The sequence below is a fragment of the Crocodylus porosus genome, unplaced genomic scaffold (genome assembly GCF_001723895.1).
Source record: "Crocodylus porosus isolate Cpor-Errol unplaced genomic scaffold, CroPor_comp1, whole genome shotgun sequence".
NCBI lineage: Eukaryota > Metazoa > Chordata > Crocodylia > Crocodylidae > Crocodylus > Crocodylus porosus.
The window spans coordinates 28,088,526-28,100,897 of record NW_017728943.1 but is presented as its reverse complement, the minus strand read 5'-3'; positions in this window follow the sequence as shown (position 1 = coordinate 28,100,897).

Sequence of the window (12,372 nt, the reverse complement as noted above, 5' to 3'; positions counted from 1 at the left end):
AACTGTCTTTGCTATCTTCCCCTCCTCCCACCCCTGCTCTCCAGGAATAGTGTGAACAGTTTAGGAAGAAAAGTGTTAGCAGCTATTAAGGTTTTTGCTGTGATTGATAGGATTAACCAAGACAATTGGATGCTAAGGTTCAGGCAAAGAAAAAGTTAAAATGTGGCAATATACAGGCCCCTGTGTTGATTGAGGGACCAAACCCTCCACCACAAAGGCAGTGGGAATATTCACTAGAAGCTGAAATAATATTAGAACTCATATAGTAAATAGTTCAAGTCAGAGAGTGATAATATAATAGATGCTTAGTGTGTGAGACTCCCTGATTTAGAGTTTGGTCTGTTCTAAAGGCAAAGCAGAAAACCTGAAAATTGACAATAGACTTCTGAGCTTTAAGTGCAGTAACAACTGTGGCAAAGTGCCCTGAAATTCTAGCAGCTAGAGCAGGAGGGGTAAAATGATTTTCAGTATTGAATTTGGCTAATGCAGTTAGTATTTTGTTTGTTTTCTATTTCCTTGGTATAAAAGTTCTGGTATAATTTAAAATTTATATTCAGGAAACAACAGTATTGTTTTATCCAAGTATCCTAAACATTTTTAATGTCCAGCAATCAGAATATGAAAAAAGCTTTCTAAGCAAAAATTCAGAAGGAGAAATTGTCCCTCTAAATGAAAAAAAAAAAAAACCCTCATTTTTAAATGGTAATTTGGTTAAATTGTAGCAAGGGTATTGGCATCTCTCAATCTCACATTTAGGAAAAAAATGTAAATGCCCTAATTCCAACTCCCAATATGGTGCAATGGGCCATTGAAAACAACAGATTAAATATAGATAATCCTTGCCATTTAATATGGGTATGTCTATCTATCTATCTATCTATCTATCTATCTATATATATAGATATAAAACCCCCCTCCCAGATTGCAATGGTGTGTGCCTTGCCACTGCATGTAACAGAATTTGTAACTATGAATAATATTTCACTTCAGGGAGTTTTGCTTGGCAGGTTTGTGTGTGTTTGTTTATTTTTGCAGTAACCATATTGTATTTAATTCAGTAGCAAAGGTGACTGGTAGACCACAAAGCCTCATTACCATCAACAGTGTCTTCCTCACCTAACCCGTGGCAAAAATTACAGCAAATATTGTCTGGTCTGCTTTGTGTTGTCTTGCTGTGTTTTGTTTGTCTGTTTGTTTGTTTAATTTGTTTTAAGTTGTCAAAAGTTTAAATGCATATAAATATAATATAAATGTGATAAAAATCATTGATAATACTCCCTCTAAAAATTGAATTTGTCTGTGGATCCCAGACTAGGACACTTCCTTCCAGTATATAAACAACTTTTTGGTGGAACATATCCAGTCTCATGAGGGACACAGGTTCTACGGTAAATGTCAAATACAATCTTGGTGGCAACAGGAAGCTTTAAATGTGGATAAACCCATAATATGTTTTCTTCAAAAAGTATGGGAACTTCAGGGAACTTGAAAGAGTGATACCAGATGGGTCCAGAGGCTCAGAGTAGAGCTGAAAGAAACAAAGATCTGATGAGAGGTCTGCAGCCCAGGACAAGCAAGTGTTGCCAGAGAGGGGCCAGGAAGCCCCAAAGTAAAAGACTGTGCCCATGAAAAGTAAAAATAACCAGGGCAGGAAAGCCTGGAAATTGGTCCTAGGTAAGACCTGAAAACGACAACCTCCTGGAACTGGTTAATGTGGTAGACTTACTTGTGGTGGGGTAGTCTCTACAAAATGACACATGTTGCCACCCCTGAAAAAAACAAGAACAGGGTGCCTGAACACCCTGGCTCCCACTGCCTTTTGGGTTACCCTTTTATGAGAGAAGGCTAAGGGAAGTATACCCCAACAGAAAAACCCTTGGTGAAGGCCAAGGAGGAAAGATGTGTTGCAGGGTACACGTTGGAAAACCTGTCTCTTTAAGAAAGAAAAGACTGCTAACAAAAGCAGCCTCTGCAAGAAGCAAGAGAGAAAATCTCTAAGCTGCAGCACAGCCAGAGCCAGGGAAAAGCCAGCCACAGTGCCAAAAGTGATTTCAGGACCTGAACTAACCTAAAGAGGGGTTGAGCCCCTTCCTTTTTGTCTTTGTGTTTTGCAGGATGCGGACCACCACTGGAGCATCAACAAATTTGCTTGGTATAAAGAAGAATAGAGCTTGATCGTGTTATGCATAGCAACTGTTTTGCTTGTGTGGCTGTGTTTGTGCAATGTTATTATTATAAGTGGTTGTGATACTAACTATGCTAAACAATGAAATGTAAGCAGAACTTCTTGATAGGCTATAAAATATCTGCAAAATGGTTATAGAAAAATGATGTATCACTTGGAGCATCACCTACAAGGCCTCAAAAATGAGGTTGGCCATGCTAAAGATTGAGAAGGCCAAATTAACCATTTGTTTTTATTGTCATTCTTTTATTGGTTCCTTTTGTTTGTTTTACTTTGTTTGTGCTAAATATGTATTTTAGCTTCTTATAGTAAAAATAATAATAATGTATAATAGCTTTAAAAAATAAAGTTACCCACAATTATTGCTAGGAACACCCCTCCCCCAACTTTTCGGTTGGTTGTCTATTGCAACCCACATCCTGAATTTGGCTTTACATCCCCTTGTGGTGATCTTGGTTCTGGGAGTCCTGTTATTAACCATCCAGTGTGTGCTCATTTGCCAGAGCAAGGGAGGAAGAGATGAAGGCTTTCCTTTGAAACTCCCCATAAAATAAGTTCACTCAGGACACGGTGGCTTGCTTGAGAGAAGATCCATGTCTCGGATGCAGCAGCAACCCACATGCCTTGAGTCACGTGCGAGAGACCAACTGATGGCTGTGTGATGCCACTGCATTTCATGGCATCGAGGAGGGGAGTGTAGCAGGCAAACTGAGTTAGGGCTCTTAGCCATAGTCCAGGCCTTCCCAGAACTAAGCAACAAAATTGAACAGAGTATCTTCTGTGGCATTGGGAAATGCGAGTGCTGTGACTGGGCAGTAGGTGAACAAGGGACAGCGGTTTCCCTATAAGGAATGTGGCTGGCACAGTGCTAGGGGATCGGTGCACCATTTAAGGAATGCTTGGCACAGAGCCAAGGGATTGGACAATTTGGGATGAGAGAAGTTACAAAAGTGATGAACAAAGGAACACGTGTGTGTTCTGTGTTGCCACCCTGGGGAGCCGCATCAATCCTTGGGGATCTCTGGTAAAATGAATCCTAGGGGCAACACTTTTGTGCAGGAAGAGCTCCTATCCCTGACCTTGCCAGAGAGAAAGTGAACCAGCTCTTAATTTGTATGTTCCTTGGGCTTGGTGTCTTTCCAGTCAGCTGACTGCCTGCAAGTGCCAGCTATTAGATTATTAGCCTTGTTACTCAGACAACCTGCAGCTATGAAGTTCTGACCAGCCTGCAAAGCTCCTTTGCTAGGTTGTTTCTGCCTTTAAAAGAGCAGGCACACCTTAGTGCCCTGCCACAGGTCCCAAATCCAATCTTGTAGTTCTTCACTTATAACTTCATGTCCTGTCCCCCTCAGGTGCTGGGCCCTTGGCCCTGGTTCCTGCTGCCTCTATTTCTGCAGCTTGGGCCTGCCCTGGCCCAAGCTGCAGAAGTCCAACCCCCTACCAGGATTCCTCAGCATATTGAGTGCATCTACAAGAGATGCTTGCTGCACATTAACTTAATAACACTGTGCAGTAGCATGTCACAGTAAAAACTGTGCTAATAGCTTACTGCACAGTATTATTAGGTTAATGTATAGTATGTGTCACTAAATACCTGTATGTTGGTACTACTATGCAGTTACTCTAGGTACTATACATTTAGTTATTACTTCATTAAGGAAGTACTAAACTAAATGTACAGTATCCAAGGCACATTAATGAACATGTAGATGTGCACCCCCCTTTTTCCCGTCCTTGTGAGGAGGCTCAGTTCTTCCACAGGGCTTTCTCCTGCAGCTGTGAGTTGCTCTGCTTTCCATTCCTCTGCTTTGGAGCAAGCCCTTATCTCTCTTTTCCCATTATCACCTGTGGACAATTACTCTCTGGCACTCAGGTGTTAGTCTCCTTCTGATTAGGAATTAATCAGCGGCTCTTTTCTTCCTCTCTGCAACCTGCTCACTGGCTAGCATTTCTTATCTCACTTCTTGTTTACTTGCCCAGCATCTATGACAATGAGCCTGATCCTGTTTTGTAACAAGAGCTTCCAGCTCCCAGTTACAGTATCCAACTAGGGAGTTGAATTCCCTGTTCCCTGTAGTCTATTTTAGACAAATCCCTGGGTAAGCCCCACTCAGCTGATCCCCTGACTAAAGCCTAGGAGAACCAGCAGGAAATTTTTACTGGTACCCTCCTCTAACCTTTCAGCTTCTACTACATGAGGGAACCAGCCAGCCCTGCTGATATTCCCTCTGTCATCTCAGAAATATCAGCTGGCACATCCCTCTGTTGCTCTCAAACGAAAAGCGAGCCAAATCCCACCTAGACTCATCTCACTATTGCCTGTAGACAGCTAATTCTCCAGTTTGCAATTTCAGATACTACATTACTGTTTTATCAGGTGCAATAGCAATCCATTCACAAAGCTTTCTTTCTTAAAATAAATGGTTTCTTTTTTTGAGCTGGCTTTTGCTGATTCAGAGGCTGTTCCCAGGGACTTTAATATCTGAAATGCTCCTTGCAAACCTAGTGCTCAGAGAGGTTCTCCATAATGTTACATCCCTAAAAAGAGTATGTTTCCCCTTCCTTTCACTCTCAGTGCAGCATGGTCAGTCACCATTCACTTTTTTCCTTTCTTTTGAACTCCAAACTTATACTTCGTTGTCCTGTAATTTTAGGGCCCATCATGCACCATCACTTTTTCAGACAGCCACTTCAGTGATCTTTTCAGATACCCCTGAACAATTTGTTTTCACATCTTGTGTTCAAAAATCTTCAAAGATACCCCTTGTCAAACAGCCTGCACTACCCTTTACTACAGGAACTCTTTACACTCTCAACCAGAAGTTTTCTCTTTTCTGGCCCTTTCTCTCCATCTCTCAGTCCCTCCACGGAGCTACCAGCACACTCTGACTTATCAGCCTTAGAAAAAGCCTGCAGCAACCTTTCCTGCTGCTCTGTCAAACCTCTCTTGGTCTAGCTGAGCCATTTAGGAAAGTCCATGGTCACATCCCTCTGCTGCTTTCCAGAAGACTTCTGCTAAGATCACCAGGAAGGTCCCAATAATCCATTCCTTTTCCATACCTGCAAAAAATGTCTACCCATCCCCATTAGACAGCCCCCACTAGCTAGTTCCTCTTAGAAAGTTTGGAACTATCTTGAGCAGTGGTTCTCAACCTCATAAGACTTAAGGCACCCCTTGGAAAATACTAGCTTTTTTTAGTAATTTATCTTGTGAATAACGTGTCAACAACACATGGCTCCTTGGCAATGTTCTGAAAACAACCCAGGGTGCTACAGTACCTTGGGCTAAGTATAGGCATTCAAGATGCCCATGGCATAAATGCTCTAACTTTTGAGCTTTACTCCCATTGAGCTTTGCCCCCATTTAGGTCAGGAGGAAGCAGAACACATGTTAGTCCTTGCAGGGCAGGAGGGGGGTGTGGTGGGGGGGTAGAGGCAGTAAAGACTCCTGAAGGAAGCCGAATGGCTAGTCGTTTGATTGGCTGATGGGGACATCACAGCCACCCACATGGACCTAATGTGGCAGTGGCTTATTATGGCAGGTGCTTTCGTGGTCATGTGCTACCCGCATGCCCATTCAGTGTGTCCTACATCCTCAGTGTGTCCTGTATTGGTCAGCCTGGTTGTGTGTGTGTGTGATGTTTGGATTCTGTGTGTGTGTGTGTATGCACCCCCCTCCCCCACACACAAACACACAGAGGACCCAGGCATCCTGGACTCTCACACACGCATGCAACTCAATAAATACGTAACCTTTTGACTTGGCATCCTACTTTCAGGGGTCCAGAGTCAAGACCAGGTTTTTCTCCATGTAAGAGCTGGACAGCTACGTTAAAAAACACAAAAGTAAACACCAAAGCATATAGGTATTTAGAATGTATTTTATTATGATGATAGAGACATTGCTAGGCATCCAAATTGCTTTAAAATTGTAAATATATCAATAAAACATTGCCCAACTGATTTCTCTCTCTGTCTCTATACAGTGGCATTTCATTTTAACTGTGGAAGAACATAGATTTTTGGGTATTTTAAAGGCTGAATTTGGGATTTTTTATTAGAGAATTTGCCATTTTTAAACAGGGAACACTGTGATTCCTGCTGGTTAGGCAAGTGGCAGGACCCAGGCAGAGAAGCCTGCCCGGGGCTGGCACGGGGGACCAGCTGGAGGGCAAACAAGGTGGCTGACCCCCTGGCCATCTGGGGCCAGGAGAACATGCTTTGACAGTTCAAAGCAGGCCACCACACTGACAGCATCTTCTAGGCAGTAGCTGCCAAGATGGCAGGGCGGGGACACACATGTCAGTAGTGCAGCCCAAAGGCCAACTGTGAAGCCACAGCCCACTGGCAGCTGGCTCAGAGGTGCAGATGCCTCTGCTGCAGTGGCTATGCAGTCTTTGTCCAGGTCTGGCAGACATGGGGCCTCAGGTGGTAGCAGGTCACAGCCAGGCAGCAGTCCCCATTGCCAGACTGCTGCAATAGGTATAGGGTACAGGGTCTACTCTAGGTCAGAACTGCTGAAGCAGTCCAGCTGGCATGGGTGGCTAGTGTCTCCATATGCCAACTGGTCAAGCCTCAGAAATTCCTGAGAGCAAGTAGCCCTCAGCTGCTCACCAGGGAAACTTTTTATGCTGCTGGGGCCAGCACCTGTGCTGACTCCAGCCTCTAGCTTCCCCTGGCTGCTAATTTGGGAGGAGCTGGGCAGGGTCAGTTTACCCCAAGTGGCACAACTTGCCTCACACCAAAGTGCATATTCAGGCACATGTGCTGAGGCACAAATCTCCAGCACAAATTTGTGCCACTCCTAGTTAAGCTGCTATAAGTGCACGTACTTGCACGTGTGGACAAACCCATGGGTCTTGCCTCCTGTATTAAGCATAGACAGTGTAAGTGCATTTCATAATCTACATCTTACACATGCATTCCGTTTCCACAGACAAGTCAGAAAGCAGGGATGCTACATATTAGCATGCATAAATGTGCTGATGTACATTTTGGGCATGTTCAAATACACTTCTTACTGCCATTAGGGAACTTGTCCATTGCCAGAAATCAGTTCAGATGAATTAGTTTTTAAGACAGGTTAACTGTCAGCAGAAGCAAAATAGCAGCTGACCCACATTCAGTACTTGCTCACCTGTACCCATGACAATATGTAATAAGAGAAATTCAGCAATAAGCAGTTTTCTTTGTGGGGGGGAGGGGGGAACCTATGCCACCTGGAGTGAGGATGTGAGTGGGTTTCAGCACAGAGGCTTTGCCAACTCTTGTCAGTGACAGCTGGGGGAGGGGCTGACTTGGCACCCAGGCAGAAGAGAAAATCTCTGGCCTAAGTCAGACTGCTGCCTCATTGGGGGCGTGGTAAGTGGGGGTGCTGCAATGCTCCATGGGATGTTGGTGGAATATGATCTACTGTATGTTGGGATGGGATGTAGTACAGATGTTTGTTACAAGTGCTCAAACCTATAGAATTGATGTCTGATACTACATCTATCCAGGGGTATCTTAGAGCAGGTTCTGCAATTTTTACAGTGCTCTATGTGCCCTGCATATCTGTTTGGTTATGGCTCTAGAGCACTTTGTGCTCTTAATGCACAATAAGTGTAACTTCTGTACCTGGCCTTGGTTGAGAATCACTGATGTAGAGTTTTCATCTTGTTTTTAGTTATGATTGTCAGGTTCACAATGTACCTACCCCATCACAGAGATTCTGGAAGTCCTTTACCTAAAGGGCCCAGCAGCTCTGAGACACACAAGATGACCAATCCGTCCCCCTCAAAAGATTCTGTTAAACTATCTTTATATCCTTAATGAGCTTTTGTCAACATAATGTACTTAAATGTATCTCAAGCATTCAATCTGGTAACGTATGACGTTTTAATTAAGAAATTACAACAATAAGAAGTTAAAATAAAAAATGTGATTCAGACATCCACCCAAGTTGGTTAGCTCCTTAGACTAACATGGGAGAGGTGCCCCAGTTTCTATAGCCAACAGTATACAAAGGAGTAATATAATTAGTGTGGCAGATGGGGGTCCCAGGGTTGGCTGTAAACATTCCCTGGTGCCCTGTGATTGGGCCAGCTCTGCCCCAAGGGTGCCTTCTTATTTCGTCTGCTACGCCTTGTTGGTAAAATGATAGATAGGGAGGCTACACACAAGCCTTTCCATGGCTTCCAGTCCCACTAAACCCTGCTAGACCCTACTGGTCTTTGGATCCCTCACTTGGCCCCTCTCCCAAACGGTGTTTCGTGGGATACGTAATTAGCCCATAAGGCTTGAGATGTCTCCAGATCCTCCCCTTTACCACACCCCATGCCTTGCAGATGTAATGTGAAGTTGACTTACTTAGCCTTTTCCCAGGACCCATCTCCGCCCTGATGCTGGTCCTCTTTAACGTCCCTGTTTATCATGTCCCTCTGGTACCCTCCAGCCCCTGTATTTACTATGCCCTTCTGGTGCCAGGCCCTCTGGCTTTTGTAGCTGTGCTCTTCTGGTGCTGGGCTCTATATAATAGGGTGGCTTGCCCACTAGGCACTAATGAGGCCTCCTTCTCCCCTTATAGACTCATCCAAAAACCACCAGTGCAAATAACAACAGAAACATAAGCCCCTGAGCTATAACATAACACTAACAATAATGGCAGCACTCCACCCCTTTAAGGCGGCAAACTTCCAACCTTAGGATAGCATGTCCTCTAGCCCTGGGGACATGGGGAGCTCCTGGAGTCTCACTGTACTTGGGTAGCACAGCAGGCAGAAACAGGTCTCATGCAGGAGCTTCTTCCCCTGGCAATTGCCAGAGACAGAGTAACCATGCTAGGTCCAGCCCTGAGCTTATATGTCCCCAGGTCCCTGCCTCCTTCTGGTCATTTGACAGCCTGCAGGTACCGGCCAATTACCCACTTAGGCTGTTGTTCAGGCTTCCCGGCCAGGCAGCTTCTGCCCTTAAAGGAGCAGGAACATCTTAGTGATGCTAACTGTAGCGGGGCACATCTGGCTCCCTTTCCTAATGTGAGTCAGGGTGGGTAACAGCTGAACATGGGCCCCCAGTGTGACTCAACAGACCAAAGGTTTAATGTGATCCATTGGTATAAAAATAGGGAGTCTAGAGAAGGAGCAGAAGGGAGATTATATTGCTGTACTTTCCTATCTGACACTTGTACAACTATCACTGAAATATTGCATCCGCAATTCAAGGACGTTGATAAATTGAAGAGGGTTCATGGCGAAGCCACAAGAATGATGAAGAGGCTGAAAAGCATGCTGTATAACAGCACACTCCAAGAGCACAATCCATTCTGCTTATCAAAGAGAAAGCGCCATGTCATACTTACATTCCATGCTACTCCAGCCACTCAAGAGTTTAAGAGGGGAGATTAACAACCCCCTCAGCTGGGCCTAATTGTGGGCCCTGAAGCAACTGGGTGGATAAAAATACTGCAGCTCAGAAAGGGAGATGGTTCATAAGCGTTCAGGAGCTATCAAGAATGACCTATGACAGCCTTGTCTGACTGGTGTGTGTGGACCATGAATGCTTAACTTGTGCCCTGCAGACCGGGTGGCTGCCTCTTCTGCTGCCACACTGTGGGGGAGGGCCTGGGCCCACAGGAGAGGGAAAGCAGCAGGGTGGGGGTGCTGTGCCTTGCTGGTGCTGTCCATGTGGTTGGGGGCTGCTCCCATAGCATGTGGCCCAAGGGCCACATGCCAGCACATCCTGGTCACACTGAAGCATAGTCTAGGACTATAGGGTTTAGGGATGCTGACCATGTGACTGCAGGAAAAGAAGCATAAGGACTGAGTGAGAGTATTTTTGGGAGATGTAAAGTAAGATGTTACCTGAAAAAACAATGATGAAAAACTATGATCTGTTGTTGCATACAGGGGCCCTGAGCTTCAAGCTGGAAGAGTGGGTGTGGCTCTAGGTTCCTCTATTGTCCACCAGTAGTGGGGTTATTAAGGCTTGGAAAGACAGACCTTATTGAGTAATAACCAGGTGGGGACTGGAAACTTTTAAGTAGTGGTGAACAAGGGGAAATTGAGGTCCAACTGTAGCAGCTCCTTGGGTATACAGGTGTCAGTTAGTAAAGGTCAGACTTAAACAGAAGTCTAAAAGGTGACTTAATCAGTCCACAAGTGTGTACATGGCAAAAACACTAAATAGTAGAGCTTTTTTTAGGGTAGCAGGCAAAGTAATAAAAACTTCTATTAGCTAGAAATTTTAATTTATCTAACCTAGGTGTACATATTTAACACCGGGTCTACTTAACTACTGGAACAATTTGAAATAGATTTTCTATCCCTTATAATCTCTCCTTCAAGAGATGCTCTTGTCAGGCAAGAAATGGTTCAGGGAAATCCTCTGGCTTGTGTTATTCCACAGGTTAAATTATCACAATGGTCTCTTTTGACTTGCATTAAATTAGGCTTGAGCTTTACTGCTTTCTCATGGCTGGAAAGGGAGTCTTTGAAAAACAGAGGTTATTAAATATCTCCCTGCCCCACTTACAGATACTTCAGAGAATTTTTTAGAATTGGCTGCACTCACTTTGAATGTGCCACCAGCCAAGGAAATTCTGTGTGTTTTGGTTTAAAAAAAATGATAGACATTGAGGACATTTCAAGAAAGCTGGGCCTGGTCTGTCTCAGCAGCACAACAATGATAACAGGAAGCATTTTTTACTTGCATCTGTATGCAAGTAAGGTCACATATAGTTCGCATCCAAATGAACGTGGTTGTGCCGGATATACTGCATAGTCCAAACACAACATATACTCGGTTGTTCTCCACACTGCAAAGAAGCATCACATTGGGTTTTCCCTGGATATCCAGGGGTCCAAAAATCCTGCGCAAAAAAAAGAAAAAAAATGCAGAGTGGCACACACAGGGGCAGTATGTGTCAGTGAAAACCAGAGCCGGGCAAGCTAGAGCTGTGTTGTGGCTGCCAGCCAGGCTCTGCACGGTAGAATTGCCACTGCTGCTGCCCTGGGAGGCCCCCAGGTAAGGCTGCTAGGGCCATCTCAGTACCGGTCCTAGCCTCCCCTACTGCCCCGGGGGGTAACGTGCCACATGCCAGAGCACATGTGGCATGGGCATTCCCCAGGTACAACCAAAGGCAGCACAAGTTGCACTGCCACTAGTCCCTGAGGGAACCAAACATCCACACGATATGCGAATGCGTCCGTAAGTGTTTACCCATATAGACGTGGCTGTGGCTGCAAACGCTAGCTCAGTTTTCAGCTGGAGTATCAGCACTGTCTGCTACCTGTGCAAACACCTACACGATTCATAAGCTTAAATTTCAGATAGGAATCCACATTACAAACAACATTCTCACTTGTGGTCTTTCCATGTTCTTTGAACAGAAGAATTGCTCTATTACTTTTCTGTAGTTAAAAAAATAAGTGAAAGCTAGGAGTTGGTCTTTTTCAAGAAGTGCCTTGTGTCTGAAAAGGTGGAGAACCAGTGCACTAGGGCATACTCCATATCTCAAAGATGTTGGTGCCTAATTGTTGTTTCCAACCTCCTTCAACCCTTGGTGAGAGGAAGGAGAACAACCCCTTTAGGAAACAGGACGACGGAGGTGGGAATAGAATGCAGATCCACTCCAGCACCAGCCAGAGGGACAAAGAAGTAAGGGAGGGTGCTAATACATACCCCAAGCTCCCTAAGTGCAGGAGGTGTTAATGCCATCTGTCCCCTTTTCTCTCCTCCCCGCCTGCCAGACAGCGGAGACCGATCATGCGCAACAGCAGTCACAACCTCCCCCCACACGCTCAAAACAGGACAGGGGGAACGACCCTAGATCCCGCCCTCCACCCACCCTCGCACTCCGCGGCCACTCCCACTTACCCCGCTTCACTGTGCCCTCGCCTCAAGCCCCGCCCTAACCTCCCTCCTGCCACCTATTGGCCCCGCCCCCAACATCGCGTTCAGCGGCAGGGCCCCCCTCTTCCCTCCTAGGCTCCGCCCACGCTGCCGCCCCCCGAACCTCGTTCCCATCTTAGAGGCCCCGTCCCCCCCGCAGCATCGCATTCCGAAGCAGACTCTACTGCCACTCCCTTGCTCAGGCCCCGCCCACGCCTCAGGGCCAGTCACCTGAGCTTCGTTCCCGCCGCCTAGAGGCCCCGCCCCGCAGGCTCGCGGTCAGCCGCGGCGGCCCCGCTTTCCCCTTCCAAGCCCCGCCC